We start from the raw sequence: 23,878 nt of genomic DNA, 5'->3' as shown, positions 1-23,878 counted from the left end.
ATAAACTGTGTTTCACAGATGTCCTTGTGGCTGTGAATGGAGTGAAAGGAAGACCTCCTTGGAATCAGGTGACCTGTCCTAAGAGCCAGGTGGAGGCCAGTGTTCCTGAGGGCAGGGTAGCAGTAGGAGATAGTGGCTTCCACATATGATCCCCTTCTGATGCTGATAGAGGCCAGTATTTTCTGAATATGGAGACACTTACTCCAAGTCTACCAACTTCTGAACTCCATTTCCTGAACCCTGGGTCTTTATGTCTTCCAGTGAGAACTTAGTGTAAGTTTCTTTCTTGAGTGATTACTACATACCAGGGGCTTTTCATAGGTCACCTCATTTAACCCATACAGCTACCACAAGAGGCAAGTCTTTCTCATTTCCATTTCTCAGTCCATCCTAAGGAGGCTGAGGATCTTGCCTAAGGCCACACAGCTAGTCGGTGAAACTTGGGCTCCCTTTACCATCACATGGGGAATTTCTTTCTGTTTGGATTTGAGAAAACAAGCCAGTACTTTTGAACTCGGATATGAGAAAGGAATCTGATATCACCCATGCTTCCATGTAAATTTATATTGTCAGCCTCATTTTCTTTAAAATTTTAAAGAGTTCTAGTCCCTTATGGGTATTCTTATGGTATTAGACCTTGGACAAGTTCCCCTTTTCCCTTTTCTTGTAAGAAAGAAAAAAGTTACCCAAAGAAATTTTAGCAATTTCTTCTTACTTCTCTAAGCCTTAGTTTCTTTATCTGTAAAGTGCAGATAACAACCATACTGATCTCATATGGCTGTGATGGAAGTTGGGTGGAGATAGTGTGTGTAAAGCTGTGAACAAAGTCAGAATTCCAGATTGTTGTTTTTATCACTACTGTTTTCAGATAGTTTTTTTTTTTTCACATGCAAAGGGAAGTGGGGACAGAAGCCTGTATGTGGAAATATTTTCCCCTTCTTGTACTTAACCTAGATGAACAGAGAACTTAAGGTATGATATTTCTGACCTGAGAAATTCTAACTCCCTTGCTTTCTGTTTTGAGAGTGGGGAAATGAATTTAGAGAAAATTCAGTGGCCATGAAGATGATTGACTGAAGATGCTGTAGGAGATATGTTCATTTTTTTCTCAATCTGGTTTGGTTAAACTGTAAGGAAAACCTTTTTCTGTCATTCAGTGGTAGAATAGAAAATATAACCAGGGTTTTGGGGCACCCGGTTGGCTCAGTCAGTTAAACATTTGACTTCAGCTCAGGTCATGATCTCGCGGTTCGTGGGGTCAAGCCCTGCATCGGGCTCTGTGCTAACAGCTCGGAGCCTGGAACCTGCTTTGGATTCTGTGTCTCCCTCTCTCTCTGCCCCTCCCCTGCTCACGCTCTATCTTTCTGTCTCTCAAAAAAATAAACACTAAAAAAATTAAAAAGAGAAAATATAACCAGGGTTTTCAAATATGAAACATGTTAATATTTCTATGTATCTAATTTAATTTTGTGTGTGTGTGTGTGTGTGTGTGTGTGTGTGTGTGTAGAAGAGGCCTAAATTCCCTCTTGTCCCTCGTTTTTTATTTTGTTTTGTTTTTTCTTGTATTAGGATAAAAAGGAAAGAAAGGCTGTGACAGTTAAATGTCACCGCATAGAATATAACAAGTTTAAACTTTTTTTTGAACGTTTATTCCTTTTTGAGAGACAGAGACAGAGAACAAGTAGGGGTGGGGCAGAGAAAGAGGGAGACACAGAATCTAAAGCAGGCTCCAGGCTCTGAGCTGTCAGCAGCCTGATGCAGGCCTTGAACCCATGAACTGTGAGATCATGACCTGAGCCGAAGTCGACCGCTCAATTGACTGAGCCACCCAGATACCCCATAAAATACAAGTTTAAAGACTAATATTCAAAATATTGACAACTGGTATTTGAATGCTATATACAAAACGTTATGCTTAAGACATGGCATCCTGATGATCAATTTGACACAGGAAATCCTTCATAGTAGTCATGGAGAACTGGTCTGTATGTATAGAAATAGATCTTCCCATTGGTGCACTTGTAATTAAAAGACCTGTATTAATAGCACAGCCTCAATTTGGAAGTTTTTAATTCAACAAGAATTTATTGCAGAGCATTGTATTGCTGGGAAAAGAAGATGACTAAAGCCCCAGTCTCTGCAAAGCAGTAATTTAAGGAAGGAAAATGGGAAAGGAAGAACACCATGTGTGTACAACAGACAGGAAGATCTGCCTTGTCTACTGGGCAAAGAGCTTTTGTATGCTATGGAATGCTGATGGCAGGAGCTCTGCTCTGCCTCTTCTGGGTAGTAATGGGTGTATGACCATTGATACCCTCATGTGAGATGCCTTCTGGCCTGGCCTCCGTTCCAAAAATACTTTCCTTTCAATGAACCGAACTTAGAAGACTTCTCCTCTCTTGGTAGTGTTTTTGTCCGACGGGGGGGTTTGGTGGTTTTACTGTAGCAACTCGTTTTATGGTTTGAGTTCCGCCTTTGATTATGTAATCTTTGAACTATTTTATCAGCCTTCACTTCCCTTTTTCTTTCACTTTGAAATGCAGAATATGACACAGAGTATATAGTGATGAGAAGTGTAGAGAGTGAAAATGGGAAGAAGTGGAATTTACAGCTACTGTGTAATGTGACAGCCTGTGTCCCCAACAGGGAAGACCTCTGTGTCTCCTCTAGACATCCCTGCCCAAGGAAGGCCTTTATCTTTTTCAGAGCAGCCCTCATAAGCTGGCCTATGGAGAAGCTCCAATCTTACATCTGATGAATTAGAAAGGCCCTTCCACCTTCCAAAAGGGTCCTTCCAGGTAATTCAGGAGATCCAGAGAGTAAGCTTTCTTGCAAGAGGGTAGTAGGTTAGTCCTAAAGATAGCTCATGGAAGTTTCTAGATAATGCTATTTTCTTACTTCCAGAGCAATTCAGACACTGTCACAAGAGCCAAAATGAAGCCAAATGAAACCTCCAATTAGAACCTTGAAGTTTTGATGCCAATTAAAAATAAATGATGCTGTTTATGATAGAGTCATACATGGATCTGAGGGAGGAGGAACAAACCACAGAGAGGGACATTAAAAGCTTGATATTTAAAAATATGAGCAAACTTCATTAATAAATGAATGAATATTTCAGAGAGTATAGTTGCTGAGCTTGAGCCTAAAATGCTAATAGGGAATTCAAGGTTTTCAAGGGAGAAGATCATTAATGTAAAAAGGAGATAGAATGAGAAATGTGTAAAGGTTATGATTTTTGAGTTTACAAAGTTAAAGTGTTTTAGGGACAGAAGAAAAATTCAACTGTGTTTCCAGTTGGCGATATATTGCAAATTGTTGTTCAGGTAAATTGACTTTGGTTATACCCAAACACAGAGCTTCTCAAAAGATCTAGTTTCTGGTTTCCCCAAGAAATCACAGAGCGGTTAATGTGCTTAAGTTTATATTGATATTACTGTATGCTAATAGGATGGTTTCCCATTTTCCTTCTTAAGAAAGCTAAGTTTTTCTTTTAGCAATTGAGGGCTTCTACTTACCCTTAAGCAGAGAGATACTACCTAAAATGTCCTCAATTTTACTTTTTTTTTTTAACAAATTTACTGTTTTGAGTGGCTGGTTCTCTTGTAGTTCCCAGTGTAAAGTCATCCAAAGCAGCGTTTTAATGTCAATCACAATCTTTAACACGAGTGTGAGAAACCCTCCTCAGTTTACTAATTTCTTATTTCTACTGACATATAATCCTGCTGTTCTACATAATACATGGCATCAGGTAGAGTGGAAACATTTCTTTTCAGACAAGCTTTGAAAGGATGAAAGGAAAAATTTCCCTTAAATTGAACAGAGAAACAATAGATGGTGAACAATTTCCCCTAAATTATAAAGCAATTATATTTCCTATTTCAAAACAGACTGCACTGGGGCATGGTTTCTTTCTTATTATATTTCTAATAAAGTCCTATGTGAGAAGAGACAGAGCAATAGAAATTATTTTCCAGAAACACCAGATGTTGACCCACCTGTCTGATTACTGTTAAGAGGTCTAATCTTGTAGTTAGGTAAATACCTTAATTAAATCACATGCCATTTCTGCATCGTTAGAATAAGTCAAAAGCTGAAGCTCTGTTCAGAAATTTGAGCTTGTGTTGGTTTGTATACTGTATACTGTTTGTATACTGCTCATATACATGTAGGCATCCACCAGGAAGAACTACTATGTCATTTTTGTAAAGCCAGATTCCAGCTTTGCTGTTCATCAACACTGAATCCCCGTAGGCCTCCATTCCCTAATTTGGGATAACAATGTCCACTTAATAGGCTGGTTCTAAGTATGAACCAGCCTGATACGTAGGGAACACTCAGTGGATGTTAGCTGTTGTCTATCTCTTCTTTCTTCTGTTATAATATTGAAGCAATCTCCCTTAACCATTATCATCATCTCTATTGACTGAATTGCCTAAGGTAATTATTCATTCATTTATTCAACGTTTCATTCAAAAATACAAATTTGATATTATGTTTATTTTAAAATGAACAAAAACATGATTTCTGCTTCTAAGAAGTTCACAGTCTAACACACCAAAGTAATTCCAGAATTTAAAGCTGTCTTTTAACTAAGTTGCAAATATCTGTTTCCCATTTCAAGTACATCATCTTTCCTTACTGAGTTACATGGTCCGTTTACTCAGGGATTCTCAACATTGGTGAACACCAGAACCACATGGGGAATTCTCTTAAAAATACTCATGCCTGGGCACTACATGGATCAGTGAAGTTAGAACTCTGGGTGTGGGTGTGTTTAAAAAGTTTGCAGGTGCGGGGCGCCTGGGTGGCGCAGTCGGTTAAGCGTCCGACTTCAGCCAGGTCACGATCTCACGGTCAGTGAGTTCGAGCCCCGCGTCAGGCTCTGGGCTGATGGCTCGGAGCCTGGAGCCTGTTTCCGATTCTGTGTCTCCCTCTCTCTCTGCCCCTCCCCCGTTCATGCTCTGTCTCTCTCTGTCCCAAAAATAAATAAACGTTGAAAAAAAAAATTTAAAAAGTTAGCAGGTGCAATTAAAGACAGAAATCATTGATAGCCCAAGCCAAACTTGACCTCCAGGCCTTATTCTGCATAACACTCTTTTGTTCCCCTTCCGTTGAGTGCGCCATTCCTTTCTCTTTTCTCTGTCAGTGTCCCCATGACCTTCAGAATACAACTTCAGTGAGCAATTGCACTGCTAGGAATTTATCCAAAGGATACAAAAATGCTGATTCAAAGGGGACATGTACCCCAATGTTTGACTATCAACAATAGTCAAATTATGGAAAGACACACACACACACACACACACACACACACACACACACACTGGAATACTACTCAGAGATGAAAAAGAATGAAATCTTGCCATTTGCAACAATGTGGATGAAACTAGAGGGTATTATACTAAGGGAAACAAGTCAGTCAGAGAAAGACAGATACCATATGATTTCACTCATATGTGGTATTTGGGAAACTCGACAAATGAATGTAGGGGAAAGGAAGGAAAAATAAGATAAACACAGAGAGGGAGGCAAACCATAAGAGACTCTTAAATACAGGGAATAAACTGAGGGTCACTCAAGAGGTGTTGGGTAGAGGGTAGGTTAAATGGGTAATGGGCATTAAGGAGGGCACCTTTGGGATGGGCACTGGGCGTCATATGTAAGAGCCAAGTCACTGGGTTCTACTCCTGAAGCCAAGACTACATTGTATGTTAACTAACTTGAACTAAAAAAAACCCAAAAACCAAAAAACAACTTCAAATACTTTGTACTACAATTTTCACCCTAGATTATGGTCCCTGTTCCTGTGGTGCCCTCTTTACTTCTATGCACTATTTTTCCCTTTTGGATGTATTGACAAATGAAATTTATAAAAGTTTTCTTTGACTATTTCTTTTGTGTTTTGTTACCCAGGTCAGCATGGAAGCTTCTTGTGGAAGAGATAGAATGTTCTATTTTTTGGACATTGTTTCACAGTATCTTTACACTGCTTGAGGCTGCTGTGGCACTCAACAAATGGTTTTGGCCAACTGACTCACTTCTGGTAAGCTGACTTCTTCCTCCAGCCTATTTTGGTGTTAGCAGCTGTGGAATCACAACATGAATTATTGGACTTTTAGCTTGATTTTCTAACTCCAAATTTTAATGTCTTTCATCAGTCAGTTCTTTGGAATTTAATCTTCCTTCTTTCCCACCAGTGGAAATAAAGTATTCAAAAATTTCTTATCTTTGGTCAGTTTTTGGGAAGCTACCTGCATTAATTAAGTCCAAATATAATAAAAGCTATAGCATTGAACTATGTTCTGCTAAGCGTCTTGAATGCAGGGACCATGTCATATTTATCTTTGTGTCCCAGACACATGGACAAGTGCCCGGCATACATCAGGTTCTCAGTAAAGATTTGTTGAATTAATTGAATTAGTTTTTTGGTCAAATTTAACTTCATTACCAGAGACATTCTGAATTCATTTGTCTTGCAGATTATTTGGAAAATCAGATGCATTTCTAATAGCAATTTTTCTCTGTATTTATCTTCTTATTACTCATAAGTTCTGAGAATCTAACTTTCCTGTTTTATATTACTGTGTCTCCTTTAGCTTTTCAGTTTGCTGACATTCTTTCAGATTTTGTGTTTGTTCATGTTGGTCATTGGTCTGTCTGGCTGTCTGTGGATCTATGAATATGTAATACCATACCTAAACAGGGCTATTCTGAGTTCTTGCATTTAATGCACTTAATTTATTTCTTGAAGCTTATTAGAGAAAACAGGGAAAATATGAAAAAGTAAAATAATATGTCAGTCAGTTATTTCACTCAAAGACCATCATTGAGGATCTTTTGATATATTTCTTGTGTCTGTGCCTTTTTAAAGCAGGGTTGTGATCTAAACTCCAACTGTTTACTTGATTTTATATTTTGGTTTATTTCTTAATATTTTAAATTAAGTGATTTTCAAGGGTTTATAAACTTTTTGTTAAGTTCTACTTAATGGATCTATTGTATACTAATACATAGATGTATAATCCTTTAAAAAAATCATTGTCTTGTTGAACTTCTGGATTGTACCGTTTTTTAATTACTGTAAATAATCCTGTGATGACCACCTTCATACATAAAGAATTTTCTCTAAATAGCATTATGTTCTAGAAGCTGGGTCCAAAGATATGAACATTTTCAAGTTCTTGATACAGGTGAATAAATTGCTTCCCAAAAGATTATAATCTCCCACAGCCCTGACTATGTGCATCAATATTTCCCTTTTTAATGAACTCTTGTCAGACTTGAGGACCTATTTTTATTTTTGTTAAAAAAATTTTTTATTAATGTTTCTGAGAGAGAAAGAGAGAGAATGCATAGGAGGGGGAGAGAGAGAGAGAGACACAGACTCTGAAGCAAGCTCCAGGCTCTGAGCTGTCAGCACAGAGCCCGACGTGGAGCTCAAACTCACGAACTGTGAGATCGTGACCTGAGCCGAAGTTGAATGCTTAACCTACTGAGCCACCCAAGGCGCACCTTGAGGACTTATTTTTAATATAAAAGTGATAATTTTTATTATATTTAAGATCCCCCTACAGAGTCCCACTGTGCACATGTCTTTATGATTTTACTCCATTCACTATGGTATATTGCCTCACCTATGTGTGAATCTTTCCACACCAATACTGTCCTGATGCAGTTGCTGATAGGAAGAAACAGGTTACTTGGGTTGGTTTGAAAGAGCTGCTCTGTGTGTGTGATAGAGGCTGGTTGGAGTGTGCAGCTGTGGATGTCCTAATAGAGATGTGTGCGTGAGCCAGCATGTCATGTGTGATAGTATATGTCTTTGTAGGTTGAGGATATCCCCAAAGAGAAATTGAAGCTTAATTCTTTGGCTGGAATTCTTGATACAGGAGTTTGGGTATTTAAGCTAGAGAAAGCTATGATACAGTCACAGGGCATCTACAGACCTCTAAAAATGGAGTTGAATGTTTTCTAATGATAAAAGGCAATGTGGGCTCTTTGGAAGGCTTCAGTTGACTCCGTCTATATCCTCAGGCCACTTCCATATTTGATTGTAATTTTTTGGGTCCATTATCACACCAAAAGAGATGAAATGTGGTCTTTATTTTGGCAATGGGGTTGCCCATCCCCCCTTATCAGAAGGAAATTTTATTTAGGACCATGTTCAAGTTGGCTGGAGCACTGTGTCTTTTTTTTTAATGTTTATTTTTATTTTTGAAAGAGAGAGAGCACATGAGCAGGGGAGGGGCAGAGAGAGGGGGAGACAGAGGATCCAAAGCAGGCTCCGCACTATTAGTGCAGAGCCTGATGTAGGGCTCGAACCCATGACCCGTGAGGATCATTATCTGTGCCGAAGTCAAACACTTAACTGAGCCAACCAGGTACCCCTGGAGCACTGGTTTTTAACGTGTCATGAAAGTAGACCAAAGTCTACTAAAGTCTATTTAAATGGTGCTACATGGAGAGAGAGATTTTATAGAAAAATCTGAAATATTCATTTTTCAAGGTACTAATCAAATGTCACATCTTCTCTGAAGTGTTACCTGAACACCCTAACTCGTTTGCTCTCTTATAGCACTGGGACCGTACCTCTTTTGTAGCAGTAACACTGAATTAGAGTTATTTGTTTACATGACTATTCCCCTCTACCCAATTATGGTCTTGTAGAAGGCAAAGATAATGTTTCACATATTGTATCCCTAAAACATTATAGACCCATGTAGTACCTCACAGGGTCTGACATATGGGTCTGACATATGATCATTGGTTAGTGGATGATGGAAACATGGAGATGTAGGAAGAAATGCAAACTATTCTTAAATGGATGTATCCTAAACAGCATGTATCTTAAATTAGCTTCTTTCAGTCAAAACAGACAATATGGAAATGTGCTCTTCAGTTTATAGATGAGGAAGTGGGTCATAGGAGAGGTGAAGTGACTTCCTCAAGTGGCACAGCTGACTGAGACACAAAGCCAGGTTCAACATGCACATGTTCCAGTTCTCAGTTCCATGTTCTTTTCAGTCTATCTCAGTTAATTCACTTTCAAACAGTGGATGAATAGAAGTTATTTTCTGATTATGTGGAGGAAAACATCCAGCAAAATAAGCTTCCTTCATTATGGTGCAAGTTGATTCCCTCTGGCGTATTTGAGACTAATGCAAATGGAGGAACACTCTTAGTCAACATAAGGTTTATGGTATTTTTGGACTTCATAAAGAAGATTAAAGAACTGAATCTTCTCAGTGGAAGAATTTATAAAAATTGTAGGGGTGCCTCAGTGGCTCAGTTGGTTGAGCGTCTGACTTTGGCTCAGGTCATGATCTCAGGGCTCATGAGTTCGAGCCCTGCATTGGACTCTCTGTTGACAGCTCAGAGCCTGGAGCCTGCTTCGGATTCTGTGTGTGTGTCTCTCTCTCTCTCTCTGGCCCTCCCTGCTCATGCTCTGTCTCTCTCTGTCTCTCAAAAGAAATAAACATTAAAACATTTTTAAAAAATTTTCATGTTTTAGTGTTAGTCACATACTGATGACTTCTAACTAAGCTTTATATTTGAGTAATTGTCATACCTGTATTTATACTTCATAACTTTTTGTGAGTTGAATAGTTGAGTAAACTTACATAATATAAATAAAACTATGTTTGGCCCCTAGTGCAGCAAGTGCTCAATATTTTTGTTCTTCTTTTGCTTTATTTTTGAGAGAGAGAGAATGAGGAAGAGAGCGTGCATAAGTTGGGGAGGGGCAGAGAGAGGGAGACAGAGGATCTAAAGCAGGCTCTTCGCTGACAGCAGAGAGCCCGATTTGGGGCTCGACCTCACGAACTGTGAGGTCATGAATATAGCCGAAGTTGGACACTTACCCAACTGAGCCACCCAGGTGCCCTTCTTCTTTTTCTTAATATAACGTTTTTTGTTAAACATATTTCCAAGCTTGTCTGTAGTTCTTTCTTTTTTTAATTTAATTTAATTTAATTTAATTTAATTTAATTTAATTTGTAAATTTACATCCAAGTTAGTTAGCATATAGTGCAACAATGATTTTAGGAGTAGATTCCTTAATGCCCCTACCCATTTAGCCCATCCCCCCCTTCCATAATCCCTCCAGTAACCCTTTGTTCTCCATATTTAAGTCTCTTATGTTTTGTCCCCCTCCCTGTTTTTATATTATTTTTGCTTCCCTTCCCTTGTGTTCATTTGTTCTGTATCTTTAATGTAATATTCTTTAACCAGATGTTTTTTTCTGTCCTGAGACATTCAGGAGAAGCTCTGAGAAGCTTTTTATATGGTAGCTAGAAGAAGCAGTTGACAATTTAAAAGAGGTTATTTTGGGCAAAGGGAGGTTCCAGAAGAGACAGTTGACCTAATATACACCAGTCAGTTCATACTCTTGACAGGTTGCCATGTCAGTCTTTGATAATTAGGATTCTACTGGACCTTAGAGGGGGCCAATCCATGAGGTAAATCATTCTTTTTCTTTCTCTCTTTTCCTTTCAAAAGTGGACACTGGAGGAAGCTGGTGGAGGAGGGTCATATGAGAACCAGGCAGTGTCCTGGTTTTCTAAGAACACAAAGGCATCGGGTAGACACCGTGAAAGCAAAAAAGACAAAATCAAAACAACAAAAATAAACTTTGTATCTTCTGAAAACTGGAAAGTGACATCTGAGAATGGTAGAGAAGAGGGACAAAGGGACAGAGCATGGGGGTTGTGAGGGAGCACAGGCCCATAAGTAAAGTCAGTGTTCCACATGGGTTTCTGTCTGGTCTTTCTGCCATGCTTTCCAGCCAGGTGGCCTCCATGTCCTTCGATTTCTCCATTAGTAAAAACAAGATGGATGACAAAAGGTTTTTTGCTGGGTCTTTTGGAATAAGATAAGGGAATGTACCATTAGCTAGGATGTCCATTTAATCTAACCATCACCATAGTCTAGCTTACGGTTTTAATTAGCACTATTTTCTTTGATTATATTTAATTACCCTTATAAGCCCTAAGCATTTTGGCAGGGATGCGGTAGAGAAAGTTACTATAAACCAAATTATGAATTTTATTGCTATAATTGCAGTTGAAACCCATGGCATCAATTAAATCCTCATTTCTTATTTACTTGGTTCATGCGATCATCATTCTAGGTATGTATAAAATCTCCATGTGACATAATTATGTAATTCCTTAAGCAAAGGAGCTCCAGCACATTAGTAATACCCTGCTTAGAGAGGCAGGAGTCTAAAACCTTGCTGGTAATAAAACTGGGAGCGTTGTGAGAGCCTAAACCATGTCTTTTTCTTTCTTTTCACTCCACATCATGTAGCTCAGATCAAGGAACATAGAAGAAGTTTAATAAGTGGTTCCTATGGAGACACTGATGATTCATCTCCCCAGTTACCTCCATGTTCAATTGCTTATGGTCTGTCGCAACTTGACAGGTAGGTTTAAGTCTATGTTCGAGTTTCAAATAGCATTGAAGTCCCAAAATCTTCTGCAGAATCAGAGTTCCAAGATATATTATGGTAACTACTCTTAGTTGCCACAACAAATAAAACCTTGAAATCTCCCGGGCTTACCAAATAAATGCTTAGTTCTTACTTATTTCCTATTTTGCTGGTATGGAATTTGGAACGTGTGGTTTTCTGGGGTGGTTGTGGGTGGGAAAATGGAGACAGTTGAGGTGCATTGGCTCTCGCCTGCCTTGGCCTGGATGTGACATGCATCCGCTCAGAGTCCTTGGGCTAGAATTAGTTACATGATCCCAAATGTACTGTGAAATATAGGGGAGTTCATGGAATATTCATTCGATGAGCACTGTCTATGACACATCAGGATTTCTGTAGAGCCCTGGGGATTCTACCTGTAGCTTTAGATATTGACCTCTGAATGCCAAATAATGTGAACATACAGATGAGTTCACCTGTCAGTTCTATGGGAAATTCTTTTTTTTTAACTTAAAAAAGTAATTTATTTTTTATCAAAGTATAATTGACATGTAACAGTATATTAGTTTCAGATGTACACATGATTTGATATTTGTATATGTTGTGAAATGACCACCACAGTAAGTCTAATTAGTATCTGTCATCATAGTTATATTTATTTCCAATGAGAACTTTTAAGATTGCTCGATATGCAATACTGTAATTCTTACTGTAGTCACCGTGTTGTACATTATATCCCCATGACTTATTTATTTATAACTGGAAGTTTGTACCTTTTGATGCCTTTCACCCGTTTTGTCTACCCACACCCTCAGCCTCTGGCAACCACCAATTTGTTGTCTGTATCTATAAGTTCAATTTTTTTTTTTTTTTTTAGATTCTACATGTGAGTGAGATCATCTAGTATTTGTCTTTCTCTGTTTGATTAGTTTCACTAACATAATGCCCTCAGTGCCTGTCCATGTTGTGGTAAATGGCAAGATTTCATTCTTTTAGTGGCTGACTAGTCCTCTATCTCATGTGTGTATGTGTATGTGTGTGTGCATGTATATATACATTTTCATCATCCATTCATTCATCAGTGGACACTTAGGCTACTTCCATATCTTGGCTATTGTAAATAATGCTACAATGTAATGAAGCTGTATATCCATTTGAGTTATTGTTTTCATTTTCTTTGAGTAATATGCAGAAGTGTAATTGCTAGATCATGTGGTAGTTCTATTTTTAATTTTTTGAGGAACCTCCATACTGTTTTCCACAGTAGCTGCACCTATTTACATTCCCACCAGTAGTGCACAAGGGTTCTCCGCACATCCTTGACCACGCTTGTTATTTTTGTCTTTTTTTAAATATTTATTTTTGAGAGAGAGAGAGAGAGAGTGAGCAAGAGAGAGAGAGAGAGCATGTGCACCCATGTACATGGGGAAGGAGCCGACTGAGGGAGACAGAAAAATCTAAAGTAGGCTTCGCATGGGCAGTACAAAGCCCAAATGGGGCTTGAACCCTGAACCATGAGATCATGACCTGAGCCGAAGTTGGACACTCAACACACTGAGCCACCCACGTACCCCCTTGTCTTTTTGATGATAGCCATTCTGACTGGTGTGAGGTGATATTCTCATTGTGGTTTTTTGTTTTTGTTTTGAGAGAGAGAGAGAGAGAGAAAGAAAGTGCGGCAAGGGAGTGGCAGAGGGGGAGGGAGAGAATCTTTTTTTTTTTTTTTTTAGAGAATTTCTTTTTTTTATTTTTAAAATTTATTTATTTATTTTGAGAGAGACAGCTAGCATGAGTGGGGGAGGGACAGAGAGAGAATCCCAAGCAGGCTCTGTGCTGCCTGCTGTGGAGCCCAACTCAGGGCTCAAACCCATGAACCGTGAGATCATGACCTGAGCTGAAATCAAGAGTCAGTCGCTTAACCAACTGAGGCACCCAGGCACCCCTCATTGTGGTTTTGATTTGCATTTTCCTCATGATTAGTGATGTTGAGCATCTTTTCATGCACCTGTTGGCCATTTGTATGTCTTCAATTTTTAAATGGATTTTTTTTTGTTGTTGTTATTGACTTTTTGCTTTTGAGGTCTTTGACCTCTTTGCTTAAATTTATTTCTAGGTATTTTATTCTCGTTTTTGCAGAAATTCTTTTATTAAAATAAGTTAAACATGCAAGATAATTAAAGTCAGGTTATCCTTTTGCCATGCCCTGGTTCTGCAAGGTGTTTAACTGGACTCTTCCGTGGAAGCCCAACTGAAAAAAATTATACAAGCAAGTTCCATTATAGATTTTCAGTTGCAAATATTCTTTTGTTATATAGTTCTCATCCAACCTGTAGAATATTTTCTTTTTAATTGGTATCTGTATTAGTCTGCTAGGGCTGTCATAACAAAATACTGTAAACTGGGGCTTAAGTAACAGAGATTTATTATGTCCACAATTTTGGAGGCTGGGAACTCCAAAATCGAGGTGCTGGCCAATTTGGTTCCTATGAAAGCAGACAGCCACCTTCTCACTGTGTCTGCACATGAGAGAGAGAATGAGCTGAACTCTGTTGTTTCTTCTTATAAGGACTCTATTGCTATCAGATCAAGGCCCTACATTTATGATCTCATTTAATCTTCATTACTTCCATAAAGGCCCTTTCTCCAAATATAGTCACATTGAGGGTTAGGCATTCAGCATGTGCATTTTGAGGGGACATAAACATTAAGCCTATAATAGTGTTTAAGGATTTCTTATAAGAGATGAGTTCCTCTTGCCTAAGGGAACAAAAAGAATGCAGGAAACTTTGCCAAAATACCAAGCATCCTCCTTAAACCAAAAGAGAACCAAGGTTTCATATGAAAGATTAATCTGGATTTTTTTGGTTGTTGTTCAGGATATTGAAATAAGCCTTAAGGAAGCTGGTTTAGGTTGTTGTTTTTGCAATTTTTTAAAGCCCATCTGTCAAGAATGTTGTCTCTTTTTTCCTTACTGACCCCAAGAGCTGGTTTCTTGAATGTTGCATGTGGTCACATTTCTGTACAGAATAGTTTGAATTACAGTTGTGTATCTTGCAGCTCTAGGAACCCAAGAAGGGTCCCATGTATTTCTCTAGATTTAGTTTTGAAGTTGTGCTCCTGAGAGACCCATGTTTCCATGTAAATAATTGTTATTTGGGAATCCTTAAAGAAAGTCTTTAAATAATATAAAAAATTAATAGAAAAGTGTTATATTATTTAACTATTACAACAAATTACAATAAAATAGTAGATGAAACTGGCCACAGTTCTATAGAACAACTCCAGTGTCCATATATAGATGAATGGATAAAGATGTGGCACACACACACGCGCGCACACACACACACACACACACACACACACACAGTGGAATAGTACTCAACCATAAAAAGAATGAAATCTTGCCATTTGCAACAACATGAATGGATGTAGAGGATATAATCGTAAATGAAATAAGTCAGAGAAAGACAAATACCACATGATTTCATTCATATGTGGAATTTAAGAAACACAACAGGGATGCCTGTGTGGCTCAGTCCGTTAGTCTTCCAACTTTGGCTCTGACCATGATCTCACCACTTGTGGGTTTGAGCCCTGTGTCGGGCTCTGTGCTGACAGCTCAGAGCCTGGAGACTGCTTCAGATTCTGTGTCACCTCTCTCCCTGCCCCTCCCCCACTCATGCTCTGTCTCTCTCTGTCTCTCTCTCTCTCTCAAAAATGAATAAACATTAAAAAAAAAGAAAGAAAGAAACAGAACAAAGAAAAAAAAGAGATGTGCAAAAAAAACCCCAGACTCTTAAATACAGGGAACTGGTTGTTGCCAGAGGAAATGTGGGTGAGGGGATGAAGAACACATTGTAGAATCATTATATTGGACACCTGAAACTTTTATAACACTGTATGTTAATTATACTTGAATAAAAATATATAAAAATAAATTAAAACTAAGAAAGCAATAAACTGTATATTAATATTTTTAAAAGCCAGTACAGAACCAGGGAAGTATTATTTGATCTTCTGAATAATATTCTGAGGTGGCAAAGGGTTGTTTGACAGCAACCTCATGTGTGTTCATTCTTAACTCAGTCTTAGCCAGTGTGAGGTCAGCTATTGTATAATATAGTTCACTGGGATTTCAACTTTTTCCTTACATCATATACCACATTATCATAATTTATGGAAGCCACCTTTTAAAATACTAAATTATATGGCTGAAGGAACATCTTATCTAAACAAGTGCCTTGTGAGCTGCGTGGCTAATAGATGGGAAGATTTCCATTAATTTCCAGCCTTTGTTCTCACTACTTTCTGCTCTGTCCTCCTCATGTTCAGGAGGCTGTACTCCCCAAAATGAGAGTCAGAACCCCCTGTGCTGTCAGGCAAGAGTCAGAATTGCTTTACCCTAAGACACTTTTGCTTCTGTGGGTTAAAAGATATTTAGTATTATATTAAAGCACCAATTAGTTGATAGTTGTAAAGTTCTTTGAAAACAAAGAGCACCCATTGTATGAATTTAAGGAGATACTATCTTTTTATTATTTATAAAACACCTTGAAGAGTAATTATCCTTGTTTTTAAAAAAACATTTTGTTTGAACTCAACAGGATGTTGTGATTATTGTCTGAATTAGCAAATCTTCTAAGAGCTATAATTAGACTAGAGAAACCACAGGGGGATGGGACAGATTGGAGGCTTGGCTAAGGACTAGAACTTGAGAAGAGGCCCACACGGAAGGACTGGATTGTGAGTGATTGCAATGGCTTTCTTTCTGCCACTGGCTCTGGATGGCAACAATATGGCAGAGAAAAGGAATTTTTCATCACAAATAGCTAACTCTAAAAATTTGTCATAGCTATAGCATTCTCTTGCCTTCAAGTATTATAAAGCACAGTATATAGAAGGAACATGGGCTTTGGCATCAGATAGTTCTGGTTGGAATCTTGACTTTGTTTCTTTTTTAAAAAATATTAAATATTTAATGGGCACCTGAGTGGCTCAGTTGGTTAAGCATCCGACTTTAGCTCAAGTCATGATCTCACAGCTTGTGAGTTCAAGCTCCTTGTTGGGCTCTGTGCTGACAGCTCAGAGCCTGGAGCCTTCTTCGAATTCTGTGTCTTCTTCTTTCTCTGACTCTTCCTCTGCTCACGCTCTGTCTCTCTCTCCTTCAAAAATAAATAAATATTAAAAAAAATATTTTAAATATTTAATATATAAATATTAAACAACACACTACTGCACAAGCAGTGGGCCAAATAAAAAATCAAATGGCAAATCAAAATATGTCTCAAAACAAACAGAAAAAAGAAACCACAATATTCCAAAACGTATGGGATGCAGCAAAACCAAATGTTAGAGTGAAGTTTATGCTATAAATGCTTGTATTAAGAAAAAAATTTCAAGTAAACAACTTAACATTACACCACAAGGAACTAGAAAAAGAAGAAACTTAGCTGAAATTTATTAGAGGAAAAACATAACAAAGAAATTTCAAAAATAAAATAGACTAGAAGAAACAATAACATAACATTGAAAGTAATGACCAGGTTTTCCAAAAAATAAACAAAATTGGTAATGTTTTAAACTACATTAACTAAGGAAAAAAAGAGAGAAAACTCAAAAATCAAAATGAGAAATGGAAGAGAAAACAATATAATAGATAACCACAGTAATAGTGTGATAACAGATAACAATAAACAATTATATACTAACAAATCAGATAACTTAGAAAAAAACACAGATAATTCCTAAAAATGCACAAGTTACCAAGATTGAGTCATGAATCTTGTATCCAAGAAATAGGAAATCTTCTTAGACCAATAACAAGAAGGAAAGTTGAATTAGGAATAAAAAAAATATCTAATACAGAAAAGCCCCAAACCATTCATAAATGGTTTCATTGATGAATTGTACAAAACATTAAAAAAAATTAATGAGTCTTTATCAAAATCTTATAAATAATGAAATAGAGGGAACATATTTAAAATCATTCCTTCAGGCTAGTAGTATCCTGATCAAAGCAGGATAAAAACAAGAACAAAAAAGTCTAGTTTGTCTAGTGTAAGTATTGCCACTATGACTTTCTTTTGACATCCATTTGCATAATAAATTTCACTTTAAATTTGCAGGTGTCTTTTGGTCTGAAAGGAGTCTCTTGTAGGCAGCATATAGGTGGGTCTTGTTTTTTATCCATTCTGATACCCTATGTCTTTTGATTGGAATGTTTAGTCCATTTACATTCAAAGTAATTATTAATAGATACGTATTTATTGCCATTTTATTACTTGTTTTGTCATTGTTTCTGGGGATTTTCTCCTGATCCTTTCTTATTTTTGTCTCCCCTTTGCCCTAGAAGAGTCCCCTTTAATATTCCTTGTGGGGCTGGTTTAGCGTTCACGAACTCCTTTAGTTTTTGTTTGTTTGGGGAACTCTATCTTTCCTTCTATTCTGAGTGATAGTCTTGCTGGGTAGAGCATTCTTGGCTGCAGATTTTTCCCATTCAGCACTTTGAATATATTACGCCACTTCTTCTGGCTTGCCAAGTTTCTGTTGAGAAATCTCCAGCTAGCCTTATGGGTTTTTCCTTGTAAGTTAAGGACTTCTTTTGTCTTACTGCTTTTAAGATTATTCCTTTATCACTATATGTTGCAAACTTAATTATAATATGTCTTGGTGTTGGCCTGCTTTTGTTGATTTTAGTGGGAGTTCTCTGTGCCTCCTGGATCTGGATGTCTGTTTCCTTCCCCAGATTATGGAAACTTTCTGCTATTATTTTTTGAAGTATATTTTCTGCTCCCCTTTCTCTCTCTTCTGGGATCCCTGTAATATGAATGTTACTATGTTTGATGGAGTCACTGAATTCCCTAAGTCTATCCTCTTATTCCATAATACTTCTTTCTCTTTTTTTCAGCTTCATTATTTTCCATTACTTTGTGTTCTATATCACTAATTCATTGTTCTGCTTCTTCCAACCTGCTGTTCATTGCATCAAACCTGTTTCCAATCTCATTTGTTGTATTCTTCATCTCTGACTGATTCTTTTTTAACTCTTTTATCTCTGTGGTAAGGGTCTCTTTGATGTTTTCCATTCTTTTCTCAAGGCCAGTGAGTATTCTTATGATTGTTGCTTTAGGGGCGCCTGGGTGGCGCAGTCGGTTAAGCGTCCGACTTCAGCCAGGTCACGATCTTGCGGTCCGTGAGTTCGAGCCCCGCGTCGGGCTCTGGGCTGATGGCTCAGAGCCTGGAGCCTGTTTCCGATTCTGTGTCTCCCTCTCTCTCTGCCCCTCCCCCGTTCATGCTCTGTCTCTCTCTGTCCCAAAAATAAATAAACGTTGATTGTTGCTTTAAATTTTTCATCAGGCATGTTATTTATACCTATTTTGCTTATATCTCTGGCTGTGGCCTTATCTTCTTTCATTTGGGATAAATTCCTCTGTCTTGGCATTTTATCTGAGTCTCTGCCTTCGTCTGTGTGCTATAAAAGCCAAAAATGTCTCCTGCTCCTGAAAGTAATGGTCTTATCAAGAAGAGGTGCTGTAGTGCCCAAGGCCTGGCACTTCAAGGAGTGTCTCCAGGGTGTGCTGTGTGTGCTATGCTGTTGTCTATGCTGCTCTATCCTTCAGGCCAGTCATCTGCAGAGGCTCACCTTGCCTGCTGTGGACAGTGTTTGGTCCCAGGCACGATGTAGCAAGTTTTAACCAGGTGTGCTCTGGTCTGCTTGTGAAATGAGACCTGACACCAACTCCACCCGAACTGAGGCTCTGCAGAACTCTCTGGTCAGGAGATATGGTGTGAGTAGGGGTTTGTGCTGGTCTTCTGGGGAGTGGGAGGTGCTGCATTAGGACTGAAGCAAGCATGACTGAGAAGGGCAGTTCCACTGAAGTGCAGGAGAAGTGGGGCTTGATGTTAAGCAAGTTAGACAGCCAGCGTTGGTGCTGTGCTGCTTCCCACATAAACACAGGTGGCTCTGTGTTTATGCTAAGGGGTGGGGGAAGGAAGTGCTGCTGGCCAGCTCCTTTGTTCTTGGAGAGGAGTCTCCAAGAATGCTGCCTCTCAGGGCTGCACTCAGAGAAGAGTGAATAATCTCCTTGTGTGCCACAGGCCCTCTTCAGATCACTGTTTCCACACTGTCTGTCCTTGATTTGTTTGCCTTCCTTCTCTCCAGGAGCTGGGCAGTGTCCTCCAGGCTCTATCACAGCCAAACCTGCTGACCTTTAAAATTCTAGACTTTAAGCCCCACTAGTTGCAAGAACTTACAAAATTCAGCCCTCTTCTTTTCCAAACCAGTGGCTTTAGGGAAGTGTTCTGTTTGTGCATTCTCCTGTATACTCCTCCCTCTCTCTCTCTCACTGGCCCTTCTCCATAACCACAGCTCCCTCCCCTCCTCAGCAGCCACAATCTGTTTCTCCCCTAAACCATGTCCCTGCACTTGCTACTTTCTTTGATGTGGCCTCTTCTCTCCCTTTAGTTGTGAAATTTGTTCTGTCAGTCCTCAGGCTGATTTCTGGGGGGTATTTAGAATGATTTGATAGTTAGCTAGATGTATTTATGGGATGAATAAATAGGGTCCTCCTACTCTGCCATCATCTTGGGGATTCCAATTTTGTTTCTTAGGGGCTGTTTGATCCTGACTGATCACCTAATTTCATTGATCTCAGTTTCCTAATCCATGAAATGGGAAAAGTAGTACGTAATATGTGGCAAGTACTAACTACTGGGCCCAATTCATTATGGGTGCTCAATAAATTGTACTGATAATAATGATCATTTTTATTAATATAACATGAGAAAAAGATGAAGAAGTTAAACCCAATCACCAATCAACAATGGATTTTTTTTTTTTTCTGAGTTGAGCCTTGCATTGGTTTCATCATCTAAAACTTTTGGTTCTAACAGGTTAATTGGTTACTCCTTTAAGAAAACTACTACAGTATTTGTATTTTGAGAGAGATTCTGTAGGCATTACAACAATTTAACCCAAAGAATGGGTTTAGTAGGAATTTCAAGCATAGAGTTAGGCTGGTGGAGAAAGATTTAGGGAGTATGACCTACTCTGGACTTTTATATGAGGACAGTTTACATAACAAACAGCCAGTGGCAGTTTACATTATTCAGAGTTTAAGAGTTTGGTGTGTGATATGGGGATTAATGCAGTGGACAGGAAAGGGCATAGTGCATTATAAGTCAATTGTTGCTACATTAAGATAAAGGATGACAATATTAGTCCTTTGTTGACGTATAAAATGGGCTTTTCTGCCTCTATTATTGCACCTCATAGTTTCCAGACTTATGCTATGACTATGCCAAAAAGAATGCAAAAAAAATTTATATGAATATTTCAGACACAATTTGATTGCCCTAGTATACTTATTTTTTAATTACTGAAATAATTCATATTTATTCAAAAAACATCTTAGCAATTCAGAAGTTTATAGAATAAAAATCGAATATTCTTAACCTTAAAGAAGTTTTAACTCTGAAAGTTTTTTGAAAAAATACTTCATCAGGGCACCTGGGCGGCTCAGTCGGTTAAGCGGCTGACTCTTGATCTTGGCTCAGGTCATGATCTCACGGTTCGTGGGTTTGAGCCCCACATCAGGCTCCGCACCGACAGTGTGGAGCCTGCTTAGAATTCTTTCTCTTTCCCTCTCTCTCTGCCCCTCCCCCCCAAATAAATAAATAAAATTAAAAAAAAAGAAAAAAATATTTCATCAACATTTCAGTTTTCATTGTCATTTGAAACATGATGAGGGGCCCGGTTTTATTCTGGTAGAGGTTTACAAACTGTAAGCATTTTATGTGAGCACACTGTAGCCTCTTTTATTCACAGTTTCTTTCAGGATGACTCCTAGGCATAGTGGCAAGACAAGAACACAAGCTTCTGGCCTGGGTGCCTCCACACAGGTGTTAGGGGTTTGTCACACATGAATGCATGGCAGAGAGATATAAAATTTCCCTTTAGGAATAACCAACCTTATAACCACTGATTAAAATAATACACCTGACTCAGTTGGTTAAGCTTCTGACCCTTGATTTCAGCTCAGGTCATGATCTCATGGTTCATGAGATCGAGCCGTGCATCAGGCTCCATGCTGACAGGGCAGAGCCTGCTTGGAATTCTGTCTCTCCCCCTCTCTCTCTCTGCCCCTCCTTGGCTCATGCTCGCTCGCTCTCTCTCAAAATAAATAAACTTAAAAAAAATACTCCTGTAGAATAAGCCTGTGGTCACCGTGTAATGTATTTTGTTGGTGGGAGGAGTGCAGGAGAGGGTCTTATGGTTTCAGTGTCAAAAGGATGGCATTAGGCTTTCAAAATGGAGTTTCTGTCTGAGGTTCCATTTCTAGACTTATCAGTATGGAGAAGTAGCAAGACTTCTAGGACATAGTGTTGATCATTGCTGAAGTCCTCTGAGGAAATTATTATTGCTAAAAAGCCTTTATAAAAGACCTGTTAAAATTCTTGGTTTCTGACCAGCAGGAGCTTACAAGTTCTCTCTGTTTGGATGGCAGCAGATATTGGGGACATATGTATAGCTGAGAAAGTATTGAATGAATTTATGGATATGCCATTGTATATGGGAAGGAGTAAGTCTGTGCTGGATGGTGGAATAACTGATAATAATTTAGGAACTTCATTTAAAAAATTCTCTTATTTGTTACCCATTCCTTCTTTGTTCAAAGAAAAGACGAGGCCAGCTTTTAGGAATGTGTTTCAGTCATCTACTGCAGCATAACAAACCATTCTGAAACTTAATGGCTTAAAATAAGAATAGCTGTCTATGGACTGAACTCAATTCAGTGGTTCTTCTCCTGGTCTCATCTGGGGTTATGCAGCTTCAGTTATCTGGAGCTGATCTAGGGCTGGAAGTCCAAAGTGGCTTTACTCATATGTCTGGTACCTCAGCTGAGATGTCTGGACCAGATAGGGACTGGCTGGGAATCAATTTCTCTCTCTACACAGTGTCTGCAGCAGAATAGCTGGACCTCTTTGCATTGGTTTAAGGCTCCAAAGAGGATGAAAGCAGAAGAAGCTTCCATACCTCTTATGGCCTAGGCTAGAACTGGCAAAATGTCACTTTCCTCAAATTCCCTTGATTAGAGAGAGTTACAAGACCAGCCTGGATTCCATGTCAGAGGGAAAGACTAATTTCTTGATGAGAGGAAAGCCAAGACTTTAGGTCATCTTCAGTTCACTAATATACAAGATGTACAATAATAATGTCTAAAAATTGCCATTAAACTTTTTGATTGAAGGGCAGCTATCAGATATGACGTGTTTACAACAACACAAATGGTCTAATTTCAAGGGCCTGAAAAGGTCAATTTGCCAACTAGTGGGGCCCAAGGTTTAAGAGGTTTTTTTTTTTTTTTGACCAGAGTCACTCATAAAATTTTACAATATTAGAGTTAGGAGAGAATATGAAGCTTACCTAGCCCAACTGAATGTCTTTTGATAAAAAACAAGATTAGACACATTAATCTGTGGCACATCAGTGTAGCATATGGGCTAGCTAATTTGTCTATATGACTAATTCACTGTGACTTCGATTAAGGACAGGATCTAAGGAGATTGAACATAGGACAAACACATTTTACATGGAAGAGAAAAGGTAGGAAAATGTTAAGAGTATGGGGTGTATCCTTACCCCAGCAAGGCCCTAGGAGTGGAGATGTGCATGATAGTCCTAGATAGCACAAAGTACTTAAAATGGAGGAGGGATCAGAAAATCTGTCAGATGTATTTTACTAAGCTTACAATTTTGCTCCGAGGAGGAACTCTAAAGTGATTTACTACAACCCTCTTCCCATTAGTCAGAGAGAAGACTTCTTGGAAGAAGTGTTTCAACATCATTGGAAATGAGAAGCAGCTTTCTCATGAACTGCTTGGTTAGTATAGAGAAATGCATAATTTTCCTCCCAGAGATTGTCATTTTTTCATATCCTTGTATGAGCTCAAGGTTTATCGAAAGCTAAATCTTGGCTGATTCTCATCTTTGTCTTTTTATAATTCCTCTTCCTTATCTTCTTAGAGGAGGAGGGTGTTCAATCAAGTGACCTGGGATTGTGTTGCTCGCTGGCCTGCTCTGATATTTTCAGAACATATGTTTCTGGTGTGGGCTAGTATCCTAGAGTGTGTGTTTATCCAAATAGAGCTAAGTGAAGCCCGGCCTGCTGGCCTTTGCCCCTGCGCTTATTGAAACACATTTCCATTTCATTTTGTAGTTTTCCTTGCTAGTTGGGCTTAGCAGCTTAGGTCTTCTCATTTTCTCAAAATACGGGGGTGCTTTGAGGTGTCAACATGCCTCAACATGTTCTCAAGGAAGCTTTAAGAGGACCTTTACAGTGAAGCTGATACATCTCAGCTGGAAAAGGACAACTCTGTAAAAGAGAAAAATGACAGGCAAGGGATTTCCCCCTGACAGTGGTAAGCCAGGGATTCCCTCCATCCCCC

General features: G+C 38.7%; 1 pseudogene; it reads left to right on the top strand.

The window, feature by feature from the left end:
• The first annotated feature begins 5,917 nt into the window (after positions 1-5,917).
• LOC121043960 (52 kDa repressor of the inhibitor of the protein kinase-like) overlaps positions 5,918-23,878 on the top strand; it is a 54,202-nt pseudogene continuing 36,241 nt past the window's right edge.

This window comes from Herpailurus yagouaroundi, unplaced genomic scaffold, assembly GCF_014898765.1.
Source record: "Herpailurus yagouaroundi ecotype Mexico unplaced genomic scaffold, PumYag 29, whole genome shotgun sequence".
Taxonomy (NCBI): Eukaryota; Metazoa; Chordata; class Mammalia; order Carnivora; family Felidae; genus Herpailurus; species Herpailurus yagouaroundi.
This window is presented reverse-complemented; position numbering and strand designations above follow the sequence as displayed.